The sequence below is a fragment of the Panthera onca genome, chromosome A1, assembly GCF_046562875.1.
Source record: "Panthera onca isolate mPanOnc1 chromosome A1, mPanOnc1 haplotype 2, whole genome shotgun sequence".
NCBI lineage: Eukaryota > Metazoa > Chordata > Mammalia > Carnivora > Felidae > Panthera > Panthera onca.
Genome location: NC_138339.1, coordinates 196,897,318 through 196,915,862, shown reverse-complemented (window position 1 = coordinate 196,915,862; position 18,545 = coordinate 196,897,318). Strand labels below are relative to the sequence as shown.

The 18,545-nt window shown below is 34.3% G+C and overlaps 1 long non-coding RNA gene across 1 annotated transcript in view; it reads left to right on the top strand.

Annotated features, from left to right (window-relative positions):
- The window catches only part of LOC132680283 (uncharacterized), a 93,681-nt gene extending 80,377 nt beyond the window's left edge, over positions 1-13,304 (top strand). The window contains exon 3 of the long non-coding RNA XR_009610610.2: positions 13,097-13,304. This is a non-coding gene — a long non-coding RNA (uncharacterized LOC132680283). The remainder of the gene's footprint in view (positions 1-13,096) is intronic.
- Positions 13,305-18,545: the final 5,241 nt, after the last annotated feature.

Below are 18,545 nucleotides of genomic sequence, written 5' to 3'. Positions count from 1 at the left end.
GATCTTACTGAGATGCAGGAATAATGGTCAAAGCTTTTGAACCTATCAGATATAGTAGGAGTTGATGGGAAGTTCTAGAAATAAGGGAGTCACTAAGTGGATTCCCAAAATCTACACAAACGTTTTCTTCAAATCCATTTTGGACTCTAACAGTCCATCAGGTGACAAAAATCCAAGAGGTTCAGAAAAAAATAGCAGTTTAGAGGTAATTTTTTTTTAAGCTACAACCTCTGCTGGGGAAAAGAAAAAATAAACAAAAAACCCTTGACGTTAAAATTTCATCAAAAGAGAGTAGTTTGTTACAAAAAAAATCTGGTGTTTCAGGTAGACAAAGTGGACTATCTTAGGAGTCAGCTCTGGACTAAAGGTTTTTCTGTAGGACAAAGGACAGATATCTACATTTTTCTTTTTTTCTTTTTTTTTTTTTTTTGTAGAACCAAAACCAGGCCTCCACAAGATCACAATAATCCTCTGGTAATTTATCTGTCAGAATAAAACCTAGCATTCCTTCATATAAGAGGCAACACTGATACATGGTGATTAACGTAAGAACAGTAATTGCCATTGGTTGAGGAAAGGATAATGTTTGACTGGAAAAAAGAAGAAGGGGACTTTCTGTGGTAACAGAACTTTTTATATTTTGCTCTAAATTTGTACACATTTGTGAAAAATTTTCGAACTGTGCCATTTAAAATCTCATCATCTTTTATATGCAAGTCAAACTTCAAATTTGTTATTGAATACAAGACGAATCCAAAGGCAAATTGAAGATTTCATATCCATTTAAGTTAAATGGATATGAAGCTTGCAGTTGTGTGTGTGTGTGTGTGTGTGTGTGTGTGTGAGTATGTGTGTGTTAAGCTAAAACTAGATAAAGACTGATTTGCCAGATCCAACCCACAGGAATCAGCAATCTTACCCAAGTTACATTATACTAATAATTTCAAACTTTTAAAGAGTAAGTAAGCATAGGTAAAGCAGAGATGTCTGGCACATCTTAGATGTCCCATTCTGTTCTACACTTCACTTATTGTTCCCTGGTATAGAATGGTAGGTTCATCAGGTCCTAAATGAGGTCCTACATCACCTCATACAGCAGGCAGCATTCATGCTATGAAACCTCTCCATTTTTTTTTTTTTTTTTTTTTTACCACAGAGACTTGACTATTTACCTGACATTTGATGTGGAGTTAGCCATAAATCCATAGATTGCAGGGGTGTTCACACAAAATGATCATAAACTAGTAATATACTATTAACAGCATTCCCAAGATAAATACTCTCCCCTAGCAAATACTGTTCACCTTGAAGTCCAGTTCTCATGCTTACAAAAATATTAGATGGGGCCATTTGCCTTCTCTTTCCTCTGTGAGTGCCTGGTCGCAGAACTGTAGATAAATGGAACACAGGTGAACAACATTATCCCCTTCCTTCTCAGGTTTTATAATAAAAGAAACTAACAATGCACTCCCCATTGTATTCATTTTTAATTTAGGTTGTAATGAACTTACAAAGCAATGCTTATTTATCTTTACTCCGTTTTAATGCTGGACAAATCCTTCACAATAGCTACAAAGAGATTCCTGAATAAACACTGACAAGTAGCATGTATAAAGTTGGGTCTCTGAAGATACCTTTTTTTTTTTTTAACGTTTATTTATTTTTGAGACAGAGAGAGACAGAGCATGAACGGGGAAGGGTCAGAGAGAGGGAGACACAGAATCTGAAACAGGCTCCAGGCTCTGAGCTGTCAGCACAGAGCCCGACGTGGGGCTCGAACTCACGGACCGCGAGATCATGACCTGAGCCGAAGTCGGTCGCTTAACTAACTGAGCCACCCAGGCGCCCCTCTGAAGATACCTTTGATGATAACAGTTTTGTCTAAGGGGATGTCCACAGAGTACCCTGTGGGCATGAGGTGATTGTAGTTATAAACTTTCACAAAACATTGATCTTTGACCTCTTGACGATTTTATTCTTGTCCATGGCAGCTGTCACTTTGTGGGAATAGCAGTCCATTTCAGTCACAAGAGTGAGCATGGCTGTAGGGATGATCTGAGGTACCATCATCAATGTTCTTCACAATGGCTGCTTTGCATCCAGAGTAGCATTGCACCAGGGCCAGGACCAAAACCAACGTCTGGGGTGCCATGAACTTTAGTAGACACTTGAGCCTACAGCAGAATAGAAGAAATGACATTTCAACTCAAGATAAGGTCTTTAAAGGAGTGATTAAGGTAAAATGAAGTCTTTAAGGTGGACTCTAATCCACTATGACTTAGGTCCTTTTAAGTAGAGGAAACGTGGAAAATATCTGAAACTTGTGCGCACAGAGGACGGACCATGTGAGGATACAGTGGGAAGGTGGTGAGCTGCAAGACAAAGAAACCAAGCCTACTAACATCCTGACCTTGGACTTCTCACCTCCAGAATTATAAGAAATGAATTTCTTGTTGTTTAAGCCACCTAGTCCGTGGTACTTTGCTATGGCAGGCCTACAAGACTAGTAAACTTACCCAGTCTACTTCAGTCCTCAATGTGATAGGTAGACTAATTAAGTTTTATGGGCCACAGAAACAAAAAATTGATGCTTTAATTCATATTTAAAACGGGATTGCAGACATAGCTATTGAAAAAATATTTTTATTCTTTAGATTTTTTTTCTATTTGTGTGTATGTGTGTTTTAGAGTATGTACATGTTTGGGTGTTGAGGAAGGAGAAAAATGACTTTGGGTAAGAAGTATGTTAATGCCAAATAAAATATAAGTGTATCATTACACCTAAAATACTGTCTTGAATATTAATAAATCCTATCATTCTCAGTGTACAAAACTGAATAAGTGCCAAAAATCAATCATTCAATAGGCATAAACAAAGAAAAAGTGAAGTAAATAAGTAATAGCTTGTATGTCTTTCACCTCTAATTCAAAAATTGGTCAGATTGTTTATTAGTTCATTAAATTTTCACTTCAGTGAGACATCAAAGCCTTGCACTCTGTATGTGTTGAAGTATATATGTGTTTACAACTAAAAACTGAGAATACATTTTGACATCTCAGATTTTCTTGCAAAATGAGTAAATGAAGGGTCACACCATGAGTATGATCCTAACCAATAGCTTGAAATAATGTGGAAATCATAAGATTGTGATTTTAAATAACAATTAATTTCTAAGTGTCTCTTTTTACAAAATGAATTTTAAAGAGATACCAATTCTTTAATTTTGATTTGCAAGACCTCTGATAACTTTTACACTAACACTATATATCTCTATCATGCAAAGTTGTCAGAGGAATATAGCAAAGAAAATCAAATAGCAGTTCAGAGAACTTACTAGACTTTTCTGGGACACAGAAATGTTAAAGAAATCAGATATGCCAGAGGGACACATCACACTTTAAAATAAATTCTATTTAAGGAAGCCAACCTATATAGCAGTTTTCTGCTCTTTTTCTTTCTTTTCTTTACTTTTTTTTAAACCAATTTCTCACAAAGCCCTCGCATCTCAGTGTACTCTCAGACAAGATTTATTAGCACAGGATTTTAGTTACTTGTCTAAACTTCAAAATTCTATTTTGTAGGATACTAGAGGCTATTCATTAGCATACTGTGAAGCACGTCATAAATAATTTAAACTATAGTTGTCAAGATAAATGAAAAAAAATCAATTTATGCTGTGCTACCCTTAATTTTTTATTGTGCATGGATTTGCTTGCTTACTAATCTACAAAATCTAGTAAATCACAGTCCCTGTCATTTTAGTGAATTAATCTGCATCATTTCAACTTGACTGATTATGTCTAAGGAATTCCATCAAGAATCTTAGACTGTTATTCAGATATTGTTTTTAAAATGAATGTAAATACTTTCTCAAGTGATGTTCAGGAAACTCCAGGAAGTAATGAAGCAAAAATATTCCAACAGATTAGTATAAGTTATTTTTCATCATTCAGAAAATTTTAGAATAACAAACTTAGGGCAAAACATCAAATTGACTCAAAATATATTAACGGGGGAAAAAAACCAGGAAAGCCATCTATTTTTACTGTGAGGATTAGCAAGTTTCAGAGATAATCTAGACTCCAAAAATACAAATTATAGATTTTTTTTTTTTAAGATTCCAGCTTAGTGCTTAAAGTGAAGAACCAATAAAAAAGGTCTGGAATTCATTTTAGTTATGTAAGTTACTCAAGAAGTAGCCTTGAGTTAATTTTTTTAACTTGTCTTTTAAAGAAAAGTTATTCCTTATCTGTGATTTCTTGGCATGATCCTTTGTCACATGGGATTCTTTGATGTTAAATTTACACTTGGCATCCATTTTAGGATCAATCTCAGTCAATTTGAATCTTTTCAGTCTATCACTTATACTGACTGAGGGACTTTTGGTTTTAAGGATCCTCTGCTATGAAATTTGTCGCTAGAAGTGGTAAAACATTTTTATGACTGTCTTTGGGTCAGAATTCTATGCTTAAATATATTTCAGCCTATGTGAATGATATCATAATCTCATGAATAAGACATTGTTTGGAATCTATGGTGCTCTGTATGAATTGAACACCCCTATTCAACATAATAGTAGTTCATTTCCTTTTTTTTTTTTCTTTATACAGATTCATGAAGTAGAGTTTTCAGGCTGTGACAGTTACCTCAGAGCTAGATACAGTTTGAATCTCTGCCAAACTACAATTTTCTGCTTTGTAAATATCCTATAAAATCATACACTCGAATTTCATAGAAAGCCAATTTAGACTGACTAAAGATACATTTTGGTGAATAAGATAAACAATAAATAAAATAAATAATAAGCACAATACAATTTAATACAAGCTTGGTTGAGTATGTGCATTTAAGCTGTTATTCATTGTGCTAGAGAAATAAGTATAACAGAAAACATATAAAAGCTTCAAAAACTTAGCTGGGCAGTTTCTGGTTCTGCATGTAAGTAAGGAGCATGGAAGTCACCAGTTCATCCTAACAAAATATAAAAAGCTAAGCAGACTGAAAAATCAAAAACTGTTCTTGGATAAGAGAGGTAAAGACTCAAAGGAAACCCTGTCCCTTAAATTAGGAAGAAAGGCAAATGCAGGGAGTCTGCTTACTTCATCAGAGGCCCATGAGTAGAACCTCTATTGAAAAGAGTGCTGGGGTCAGAGAACCTGCATCCTTGTAATTGGCAAATTGCTGGAGGCTCAGTGTGAACACCTTGGAGAGTTAAAAATCCAGGGAGCCACAGTCATAGGGGAATCCTCTACACTTTTAATGAGTTTTACTTCCTGAGTCCCCCAGATTCTCACAGCAAATGTAAGAGAGAGATCCCTTCATGCATCAGGCAGCGGAAGGGGGAAAATACCTGTAAATGCACCAGAGTACTCTGTTCTTGACAAGGCCTGCCTTCAGGATAAACTAGCTAACAAGGGCCTAACTTGCTTGAGTATCAGAGCCTAAGCAACCTGGGGAAGGGAAATATTCAACTCCATCCCACTCTAGTCATTCTGTCCCACCTAAGTGGGAAGAGGGGATAAAAAACAAACTGAGAAACAGACACTCACTAAAAAGACTGAGAACTAATCATAGGTTTACAGAACACCTCTCCTCCCCACATCTCACCACCACATTACTAAAGACCTATTTACAGCAGTTCCTTATGCTCAGTACATCATGTCTGCCAATAAAGAAAAACTTAAAATGCATACTGAAAGGCAAAAAACACAATATGAAGAAATAGAGCAAGCATCAGAACCTGGTATGGTCAGGATGTTGGAATTATCAAACCAGGAATTTAAAACAACTATGCTTAATAGGCTAAGGACTTTAATTGAAAAAGCAGGATGCAATGCCAGATGGGCAATATAAGCAAAGAGATGGAAGTCCTAAAAGAATTTTTTTAAATGCTAGAAATAAAAAGCAAAACAAAACAAAACAACCCACTGTAACCAAAATGAATAGTGCTTTTGATGACCCTATTGGAAGACCAGATACAGTTGAAAAAAGAACTTCTGAGCTTGAGGGTATATTCATAGAAACCTCTAAAACTGGAAAGCAAAGAGAACAAACACTGAAAAAAATAGCATAGGATATCCAAGGACTATTAATGTCAGACCAAACCACAGATCCAGAAAGCTCAGAGAAGACCAAGTAGGAAAAATGCAAAAAGAAAAAAACAAAACAAAACAAAAAAACCCTGCACCTAGGCATATCATTTTCAAACCACAGAAAAGCAAAAATAAAGAAAAGATGCTTTCTTTTTTTTTTTTTTTTTTTTCATTTTGCAGGGGAAAAAAAATGGAAGGAGCCAGAAGAAAACAAAACAAAACAAAACAAACACTTTACCTATGGAGGAAAAAAAAAAAAAAGCATTATATCTGACATCTCCTCAGAAAACATGAAAGCATGTGAACAAGAAGAGAGTGGAGTAGTAAAACAGTTGACCAAAAAAACCCATCAACCTAGAACTTTTCTTCATGAGAAATTATCCTTCAAAGGTGAATGAGAATTACTTTCTCAAGAAGAAAAAATTGAGGAAATTTGTTGCCAGTAGAAAAATTAAATATTTCTTTCAAGAAATAGTAAGTTCTTTAGGGAGAAGGAAAATGCTATGTGAGAAACTAAGATCTACTTAACGAAAGGAAGAGCAGCTAAGGAGTAAGTGAAGATAAGACAAAAACTTATTTTTCCTTCTCTTGCTTCTCTATCAGATAAAAGTTGCTCAGAATAATGATAGCAATAATGCATTCATTTATCTATGCTTAAAGAGAAGTAAAATAAATGACAACAATGATAAAAATGCTAGGGTAGGCGGTTAGCTAGTTGTGAGCACGGAACAGGTGAGGAAGGGCAGAAACCAAGTTTCAGATAGCAGGGAGAGATGCCCAGGAACACGCATGCACTCTCCCCTATGACCACTGCCCTAGAGTAAAATATAGCTTCCTTAAAATACAATTACACTGGGGTTTGCCTCCCCCCACCCCCGACCCCCGCAAGGCGTGGCTGCCATGACAGTTCCGACAAGGACGATATAGGGTCAAAAACTCCCCCTCCTGACAGGTGGGAGAGGTTCCTTAGATGATTGGCTGCAACATTAGTCAGGAACCGCCCTACCTAAGACCCATAACACATTAAAAGAAAAAGAAAAGACTACCCCGATCCCAAGTGTAGCTGCCAACTGGGCCTGCCTGCTCTCCCATCTTGACAGTGTCGTTTCTTCCTCTTTTTAAACTTTCTAATAAACTCTTGTTTGTTTTAGTTTGGCTCTTCACTCTTTCAAGGCCAAACTCAGGAACCAAGGTAGGTGCAGAGGCCAAGGGACCTGCCACTACCACAATTGATGGAAGGGGGAAATTAGGATTACTTTGTCATTCTAAACTACAGACACTACTTGTAAAGTTGTATAGTTCTATTTGAAAGAAAATTTGGATTAGTTGTAAACGTATATTGCAAACTCCAGGTAAACTTTTTCTTCAGACTGAATCCTATCTATTGTATCATCCAGTTTACCAACTTTTTGCTCAGTCATCTTTATTCTGCGATTAACCCAATTCACTGCCTTTTATGTTAATTGTTCAATGTGTATTTATTTTTTAGAGATAGTGTGAGTGGGGGAGGGGCAGAGAGAGGGAGACACAGAATCTGAAGCAGCTCCAGGCTCCATCCGAGCTGGCAGCAGAGGCTGTCCGGGGGCTTAAACTCAGGGACCTGTGAGATCATGACCTGAGCCGAAGTGGACCACTTAACCGACTGAGCTACCCAGGCGCCCCTATTCAGTGTCTTTTAAATGTCAAATGCTTTTATCTCTCGGTTCCATTATTTCATGTTGGTCCTTTTTCATATTTTATATTTTTTTCTGATGAGACTTCTGTTTTTTCATTATTTATGAACGTTTTGCTTCTATGTCATTCATCATGGTTATAATAGTTTGGAGTTCTTAAGTGCCAATTCAACATAAGGATCATCTCAAAGTCAGCCTCATTGACTCTTTTTCTTTGGAATACAGAAATTGTAATCTTCATTGTATCTTGGGCATTATGAATGTTGTAAGAAATGCTGAAATCTATTATGTTCTTTTTATGTTTTAATGAAACAATTGACTTCTTTGGACACAAACAACAAAATCTGTCTCTTGAGCTTCAGTTCAAATCTGGTGAGTCTGTCCCATACTTGAGTGGTTCAGGTATAAATCATTGATTTTTTTTGTTTTCCAAATAATACATGAACATTTGATATCCCCTTCTCTGGCTCTCTGTTTTCTAGGGTCCCTTCCTCACTCTCCAACAACCCTGGGCAATTCAGAATCACATCTTTAGTTCTTGAACACAGAACAAGAGCAGATTCTCTAGAGATTTCTAATTACCACATGCCATACTGGTAGGACTTGGCCTTCTGGCGAAACATCTGTGAAAAATGGAAACTCAGATTTGGTTATTACATTCTTCCAACTTGATTACTATTCAAAACTGTCTACTGTTGTTTTATCTCTAGTAACTTGGAATTTGTTTATTGTGTTTACTTGATGGTTTATAGTTCCTGAGGAATGGTCATTGTGATTGGAGTTTTCTTGGCAATATAGGAATGGGGGAACATTGTCATCTTTCACTTTTCTGCTTAAAATCCATTCTATCAATTATTATAATTAAACATAATCCCATTTTTAAAACTTTATTCACCCTAGATCTACTTCTGAATCCCTAGTCTAATACATCTTTATCCCTTTTTTTACACTACAAGGCTGGCTTTTATCTTTTATCAAGCAAGTCCTAAAAACAATTTTTAAAACTTCCAGTGGCTTATTAGTAAATTTATTTTTAAAAACTTCTTATTGTTAGTCACTTAATAATTGGCCCTTTGCACACCTATCTCTATAATTTCATCTTAGATAAACTTTCTGTCACTCAATTGGATATACAGAAAACTATATGATGCTTGTACTTCCTGGAAAATATTGAATCCCATAAATAGCTGATATTGTGTATCTTATCTGCCAGCTATATGATGAAGTTAAGTTGGCTCATACAGAGTTAATAAATGAGATCATTCTTGAATATATTAAATTTGAATTAATACTTTCTCTCTACATCAAGTAATTATGAAATTTGGGGTAAATTTAAATAAGCAAATGATCTCTTAAACATAATTTTCCTTAATTAAATCAGTAAAGGAAATAACACTTTGAAAGACAACATTTTTTTAAATATGTTCTTTAAACAAAGCTTTAGCACTGAACTCTCAATTCTAGGACTAAGAATGGAATAGCAATTATTTCATTAATAAAAAAAAGAAAATTTGCATAGGGATTGTACATCATCTTGTGACATGACAGAATGTCTAAAATAGGAAAACAGACAGGAGTCTAAAGGAGAGAGCAATATAATCTAGATTTAAAATACCATGATTTCTCTAAAACTATTTATTCTGTGTATTTCTCAACTAATATTTCAGTTTTAACAGCTAAAACTTATATTGTTTTCTGAAACATGATGTCTAAATGCCAAAACCTTTAGATTTATCAACCTGAATTATCTTCTACATCTACTCTGTCTAATGAATGTGTATACACTCTTTGATATGCATCTAATCTCAACACTCCTTTCTGCTAAAAATGCCTCTGTTTAACTGCTAAGCCAGACAGTTTCCTAAAATACCAAAAACGCTAGACCAGTGATTTGGCATTGAAGCTGTAATAAAAATAAATAAATAAATAAAATAACCAAAATATATAATGAAGTTTGTTATTAAAGTTTTCAAATTTAAAATATTTAATTTTGTTGTTGATTTGCTATCTCTAGGCTATACTTGATTAATTCTGAATAGAGAGTCTTAAAATATTTATTTTGGAAGGATCTTAGCAGTATATGTATAGTTCAGCTCACATTTTCTTTCCAAAATATTTGGATGATTATAAAAGAATGTGAAATATAAATTTACAAAAGAGGAATTCCAGGAGGCCAATATATATGAAAACAAATCCAAACTTACTGCTTAGCAGTGGAGTGAAAATGAAAGGGGAAAAATGAAACTGAAGTGTTCTCCTTAAAAACTGTAAATAATTTAAGAAAATTGCTACATTAGTATAAAAGAGATGTTTGCAGGCCATTCAGGTAATTGTACACAGTAAGTTGTAAATGTGTTAAAACAATTAAGCAACTATATGTTATAATATACATGATATCAAAGTTTATGATACCTCTCTGCTTTATATATGTATCTGACACATACATGATATGTGTAACACATGTGTGTATATAAGATAGAGGTTTTTAAGAATGTGTTCCATAATAATAAAACCATATGGCCAAAACAGTAATTTATATAAAGGGAAATTATAACGTAAAGAATATATAATTTGATTAATCATGGTAAAATTACATGACAGATTGCAGTAAGCTTTCAAAAATGATAGTTTTGAAGAATATATAACATCATAGAACTATGCTCATAATATATTGTTAAGTAATTAAAAACTGGTTGGAAAATGTTGCAAAATAATAGTAGTAGTTATTTATGTATGTATAGTATTTAAATGTCACTTTCTGATTTTTATATATTAAATATGCATTATTTATTATCAAAGAAAAATAAAGTAACCATTTCTAAATGATACATTGGGCAGGTGGAATTATTGCATAGGTAATTTAACCTCAACTGATACATAATTAGTTAGAAATTCTAGCCTAGAAATAAAAAGTGAAATTCTATAAAGCATATATATAAAGGTATTATTTCCCTAGGATACTTAACATTTGGCATATTTATTTTGCACTAGGAATATAGTTAGAAAAAATGTTAGTGTGAAAAGTATTGGATATGTAATTCCATATTAACTCATAGATATTTATTACTATTATATTCAGAAACCCCATTGTGAATTAACCTTAGGAAACAAAATATAAACAGCTCTCTTTATTTAATAGCAGGGAAGTCATCTCACAGATGCATGTGGAAAACATGCAGATTTTATCTGAGTATCTACAATTTATGAATTAGTCAGCTCTTACTATGTTTTATACACTTACGTAGTCAATGGATATACAGTGGTAGAAAGGAGACCTATAGTTCTTCCTCTCAAGAAGCTTAATTTGTAGAGGGATATTTAGACAATAAAAAAACAAATATACTTAATATATTCCATATTGCTAAAGGTGCCATAAAATAATAAATCAGAATAAGGACATACAAAATGACATGCATAGGTAGGGTGGGGTTCTATACCTACACACAAGGAATTGTGGGGGGCATAATATTAGATAGGGTACTCAAGGATGGCTCCTTTGGGGGTTTGATAATTGTTGAAAATAAGATGGAAATACTTGTCTTAATTTTCAATGACCAGTAAAGTGATGGTAATTTTTGCTAATGAAAGACAAAATAAGTACAATAAACACTTACTTGTGCAGGAGAAGAAGAGGAGTCCCACCGCAGACTTTAGTACAAAACAACTTTTAAGTTGGGAAAGTATAGTTATTGAGTTAGTTGGTGAAAATTTCTTGAATGTTCTTTCCAGGAGGAGTCTTCTTGGACACTTTCCTTTATGTACCTTGGCTTCACACTCAAAACTATCCCTATTCTTCATTCCACATTATTCATTGTGGCCTGTCCCAAAAAAGATGTTGGCAAGAATGCTTTCTCAGTGTTCAGGTTTTATTAATTCTCTACATTTTTGACAGATGACTAGGATTTTTATTTCTGGTTGTATGATTGCTTGAAAAATGTGGTTGGCTCCTAATATTCTTGTTTATTGTCCGTTCTGTGCGCCAAGCAACCAAAGACAAAGGTTTTATCTGAACATAAGTTTCAGTCTTTCTGTTACTCCTTTGTTTCTTTTCCCCCATGCTGTTTTCCTCAATTTAATGACATTTTTCAAAGCCATCTGGAAGGCCACATTCTTAATCTGAAGTTTGATACAAGGCTGCTTTACTTCATCCAACTAAGATATTTTATAAAGTTTTCACTTTCCAAGCCTTTTTTTTTTTTTTTTTCAACTTTGTTGCTCTACTGGTTATTATTATAATTTCCTCTTTGGGGTCTAGAACCAGAAAGATTTTCAACATGAAATGCTTTGATCTTTATACTATCTCTCTTCATCTCTGCACTTAAAAACAAACAAACAAACAAGCAAACAAATGAAAAACAATATTCTTTCTTGAACTATTTATTATAATACCTTGCCTGAAGACTCCAATAATAGCCAAACACATTAGCAAGGTAATCCTTTCAAGGATGGAAGGAAATCCAAGAAATCCAATCCTTCCAAGAAATCTTTCCATTTCTCTTAGAGATACAGCCTCAGTAAACACTTCATTTGCCTTGAAAATCATCACAGAAGAGAGACAGTTTTACCAGTGTTTTCTCACATAAGAAGCCTCTCTGCCCTTCCATCCAGAAATATCTATCTTCTTGCCCTCTCCCTCCAGAATACCAAACCAGTGGCATTAATCTACCAAAGAGGATCTGCAATATTTGTTATCAGTTTCTCTATTAATAAGGCTACACTAGTCCTTTCACATATACATTTTAAAACCTCAGTGGCTTAATCCCTGGAGTTATAAATAGGATTAATGCCATTGTAAGAGTCATGAAAGAGCTTGCTTCCTTTTTCTGCTCTCTAACATGTGAGGATACAAGTGTATGGTCTACAACCTGGACAAGGATCCTCACTGGAACTCAACCATTCTGGCACCCTGATTTTAAATTTCAAACCTCTAGAACTATGAGAAATATATTTCTATTGTTTTTAGGCCACCCATGTATGGCATTCTGTTACAGCAGCCTGAATGAAGACAGCAAGACAGATATTGACTTAAAAAGGCAATAAAACACCACTGGAAATGATAAACTAGAAGTAGAAAATGGTTTACAAGAACATTTATTGGAACTTGATGAGTCAATTTTTTTTTTATACGGATACATGGGAAAAAAAATGCTATCTTCAAGCATCCCAAACTGATGTCAAAGAATGGTGTTTTGCTTATGTCTAGAGCTTTTCTTTTTCTGAGTGAGTTAAGCCAAATGGTTTGCCCCCATTGTCTAACTCCTTTCACCTAGAGAACTCAGTGTATTTATCTAAAAATAAAAGGTTTACAGTTGTTTCAAAATTTTTTTCAGATTCTCCCTGTGATGTATAAAGCCAGAAAGAGCATGAATACCATTCTAACAATAAGAAAAAGCTGGATCAATTACAAAATCATGTAAGTTTTCATGAATCCATCAGAGAATTGAGGTTATTGCACAAACAAGTAGCTTCATACCTAAGACAATATGAGTTAATTTCCCATGGGAATGTTTGATGTGAGCACTGACCCACTGTGGCAGAGAAGAGGAAGAAGAGACATGGATACCATACAAGTATGTATAAGTTGTAAGAATTCATCTACATTTTTTAACAAATGGTTAAAAGCTGAGAATATACTGGCTGTGTGTATAGGAACCTTGGGAGTTGCAGACAGAGTGGAGTTTGCATGCACTCACTGGCTCCTCTGCTTGGCTATCGACTATGTATTCATTGGGGAATTTGGAGACAGGAATAGAGAAGTATCTAATCTCTGTGGTGGCTTTTCCTGCACATACATAGAGGCCTGATTTAGCACAAAATATGGGTGAATTTCAAGGAGAGATGGGAGGTGAGCACTGACCTACAGTGGCAGAAAAGAGGAGGTAGAGATGTGGAAACCATGCAAGTAGGCAATAAGTTGTAATAATTCATCTAAATTTCATAACAAATGAATGTTAGTTTACAAATGTCTGTTTGAGTCACTGCTTTGGTAACTTCTTCTAGATAGATGCAGGAGTGGTATTGCTGTATATATAGTATTCGCATGTTTAACATCTTGAGAAACCCGCACCACTTAACATTCCGTAAGTAATGTAAAAGGGTTCCAATTTTTCCATATCCTTGATAACACTTGTTACTTTCCATTTTTTTTTTCTTTTTAATTATAGTGATCATAGTATGTGTAAAGTGATTATTTCCTGGTTATAATTTGCATTTCCCTGATGACTAATGCTATTGAGCATGTTTTCATGTGTCATTGGCTATTCGTAAACCTTTTTTTTTTTAAATGTTTACTTATTTTTGAGAGAGAGAATGCTCGCATGCATGCGCGAGTGGGGGAGGAGCAGAGAGAGAGGAGGACAGAGGATCTGAAGTGGGCTCTGTGCTAACAGCAGAGAGCTGGACATGGGGCTCAAACCAAGAAACCATGAGATCGTGACCTGAGCCAAAATCAAGAGTCGACCGCTTAACCAACTGAGCCACTCAGGTGACCCTATTGGTAAACCTTCTTTAGAGAAATGTCCATTTGAATCATTTGCCTTTTTTTGAAACGGAATATTTCACTCTTATTAACCATAGAGTAAGAATTGCTGGAGAAACTTGTATCTCCTATTTCTTTTTCTTTATTTTCTAATTTTCCCTTTCTTTGCACTCTAACTTGTCTTAGTCACCTCATTTTTGTTTATACAGTGGGTAATGGTGCAATTTCACAGCTCACTGAAAGAAAAATGTGTGCATGTATACATACATTTATTACAAATTTTACTGATATACGTGAAGTAGAGTGCACATATACAACTATTGACAATTCTCTTTATTCTAAATTCTTAGAGACAATCAGTTCTCAAGAAGGCTTTTAAAATGTTTTGCCAAACCTTTTGTATCCATGGATGTAATTGACTGATGCGAATAGTTTTAACATGAAATTTGATTGATAATTTTGTTTAAATTGATGATTAAGCAAAGCAATGATGACTTATATTGGAAATTCAAAAGTCTGTCAATGATGTGTATGATTTACTTGCCGAAACAGGTGATAGTTTTACAGTAAGAGAATATTACTCCATATTGTTGTTCTAACCATAATAAAACAGCTACAGGCATGGCATACACAACATTTTCAATCACTTTTATATATCTAAAAAATCAACAGAACAATAAATTCAACCCTGATTGGTAGCTCTTGTCCAGGTTCATGATGCAAACACTCACATGAGACTTTTTCAAGCTACCAATTTAACTCCACTTGCAGGTAAGAAAAAAAAAAAATGCAAGGCAGCAGCTACTTATTATTTTCATCATACAGCTAGAATAGGTATAACCTCAAGACAAGGGACATTAGTAGAATGTAGTAGAAGAATTAGAAAGTTGAGATGCCTTGGTGGTTCAGTGGTTTGAGCATATGATTCTTGATATCATCTCAGGTCACGATCTCACAGTCCTGAGATTGAGACCCACATCAGGCTCTGGCCTGGGCCTGGAGTCCACTTGGGATTCTCTGTCTCCCTCTCTCTCTGCTCCTCCCCCAAGCTCTCTCTCTCTCTCTCCTTCTCTCTCCAAAATAAATAAACATTAAAAAAAGAATGAGAAAGTAATGAGATTCAAGTTTTTATTATCTTTGTCTTTAGCATAATTTAATCAGTATAAAATAGATTTAATCATGGCTGTGTTTAACGAGTGGATCTAGACAGCTGGTATGATTTGGCTTCTTCACAGAATTATTTGTATATCAATACCTAATATCACTGCCTGATCTTTATTACTAAACAAGTGACTATGTGACACAGAACTGAAAATATATCTGGTTTCACAAATCCTCTCTTATTTGCATGCTTCTCTGTTTATTTTTTTCAAATGTAAGATTTCCCTAAGATGATGTGAACATGTACAGTCTATCTTTTCCACTGTTCTTAGTCAGTACAAAAAGTACATTGGGAATTTCAATAATTCTTCTGGAACCATTTCTTTTGAAGACAAAATTTTGATTTATTTAACTGATTGTTGTGGATTTATTACAGTAGTGAATTATATGTTAAGAAAGGAAAACAAACATAATCTCTTAGAGAAGAAACATCTAAGTGCGTCTATACCCCACACAGTGTTACTCAGTGAATATTCTTGCAAGAGTGAGTTAAACTATGTAGTCCTAGATGTTTGTTCTGAATTTCCAATAATAAAAAGAAAACACCCAATTTCAATTGTCAATTAGAACCTTAGATTTGAAATAAAGAAAATAAATGACACAAAGAACAAAAACTAAACAACAAAATCAAAAACAAAACAAAAAACCATTAGGCATCTGGTAAATTAAATTAAAAAAAAAGTCTTTATATAGTGTATGCCATTCCCAATCAAATTTCATTCTAATTCACTACTTTTTGTAGTTAAAAAATATCTTTAGATACATTCCACATCACCTTTTTTTGTTATGTTATTTTATTCCCAGGAAATTTGTGTATATAAAAAAAACATAGATTTATTTTTCTCATAAGAATCACCATAATAACAGGGATGGTACACTATATTTTAAAATAATGTGTCATCTCAATGCTGCAGGGAGTCCTTGAACACATGCTGTCCATATGCCCAATGAATTTACCCTGTGCAAATTCTCCTAAATGACTAACTGACTAAATAAATTCTCTCAAGACACATCCCATCATAATGCTTGATCAGCTATGGTTCATTTATTGTTATATAATTGCAAAGGATGTTTATCCTTTCTTGCCCTTTCATGCTGCACAAGCTGTTGTAATGTTCTGGGTCACAGATAGGATGAAACTGTGACTAAGCTCTTTTGTGAGTATTCTATAATTTGATACTTTGCAAAAACCCAAGCAGATAAAATGATGTGTCTCCTATTTTGTAAATCTTAATGCTGAAACATAAGTATAGTAAAATAAAATTATAAAAAGTGGTTTAAATTTGTCAAAATGCCATAAATGATCTTCTCTTCTTCATGTTGGTATACTTAAAATTGCAATGAATTAAAGAGATGAAAGTACTTTAGAAACCTTCAACATATTACCCTTGTTTCAGAACTGGAAAAGTTGAGGATTTGGAGATATGAACAGATTGTATGACATTACATAGATTGTAAACATATTACAACTGAATGCCAGATCCTCAAATGAAAACTCTTGAGGTGCTTCATCCGACAGAAAAGTAAATAAATAAACAAACAAACAAATAAATAAAGCCTCTTTGATAAAATTCAGAGTGAAAAAATGTATTTATGTCTGTTTAAAATTTTAGAGACAAAGACTGTAAATCATGATTCCTAAAGCTGTCAATTGTTTTCTGTATTTATTGGTACAATCCAAAGATGATTCAGTTTTTATTTTGGGAGATTGCTATCAGCCATATAGTAAACACCTTGGACTCAAGCAAGTTTTAGTCCCTATTCAAATGAAGGACAGCTAACTCTCCTACCACATTTGATGCCTTCTTATAAGGTGGAAGGAGATGTGAACTTGAAGCTTTAGAGTTTAGGACAGTCTTTGGTCATATTCATCAATAGACAGAGCTATTGTCTAAGTATAGGCTCATCAAAGAAAAGTGCAGATAAGATATAATTTTTCCTTAATAAATGTTAAGTTTATGCTGTATAAAATATTCTCACTTAAAATTTGCAGCTAGTTTCATAACTTTCAGTTTACATGTTTTAAATTAAAAGCCCATCTTTTATCACCGCATTACATATTTTCTTCTTGTTCTTCGTACAATGGAAAGATATTATCTCCAGGGACTTGAATTGAGAAAGGTGTCTGACTTCCTATTTTACTCTTCTTCTTACTTACTCTGGCTCTTTGATGTAGAGATAAGTGGTATATTTTGATTCAGACATGCCTCCTCGTTTCTTTTTAAAGCTCTTACTATTTTTCTGAGAAGCTTGGAAAAGAAGAAAAAAGAGTAAAAAATAGGCCAAACATTGATTTGATAAGCTTTCCATGGCTATAGATACTCGTGGTTGGTTATTCCTGACATTCTGGCTTAGCTTGGCCGTCTATTTCACTCTGGATAACAGGCATGTATATGTGTTGGTTCTCGGGTAGAGTTCATGTATTTGTTACTCAGGAACCCTGTAGGGCTTTCAAGTAGCATAATTATCTAGTGTTGGGCATTTGTCACCAACAGACCTTTTCCTCTAGATTTTCCTCAGATTATGGGACAAGAAGTTATTTTCCAGAATTTCTTTCTGGTAGAATCCCCTCTCCCAGTGGGTCCCATTCTTGAATTACCAGTACCACTGGAGATCAGGCACAATACAGTGGGGAGGACATATCTTCGCCATGCCAGTTGGTAAGATTGCAGGACACTTTACTGTCAGGAAAAACTCCACCACCACCATTCACAGCAACAATTCTCTAATTTTCTTCCCCCCTTATTTATGTAGACCTGGGGCACATGATGCAGTTCATTAAATCCACTGCTTAATCAAACTTTGATAGGTGAATGACATATCACTCTCCTCTTTTCATATATTGCAAGTGACCGTCTCTAAGTCCTTACTGGGGTGGAGGGGAATTCTGCATCACAAACATCTTGATGACTCACTTCTGTCCTTTTACCCACTGTTTTGTGTATCACATCAATTTCAATAACTCCTTATGAATTGATACATATACGTTATATACTTATGCTTTTTTTGTCATCTACATTGTTAGCATATTTTTTTTACTTCTTATTTTATGGTATTACATACCAAATATTAAATGTGTATCATTAAAATTTTAATGTTTTCTTTTGGTTTTTAATATAGAGTCACTGTACTCTCAGTAT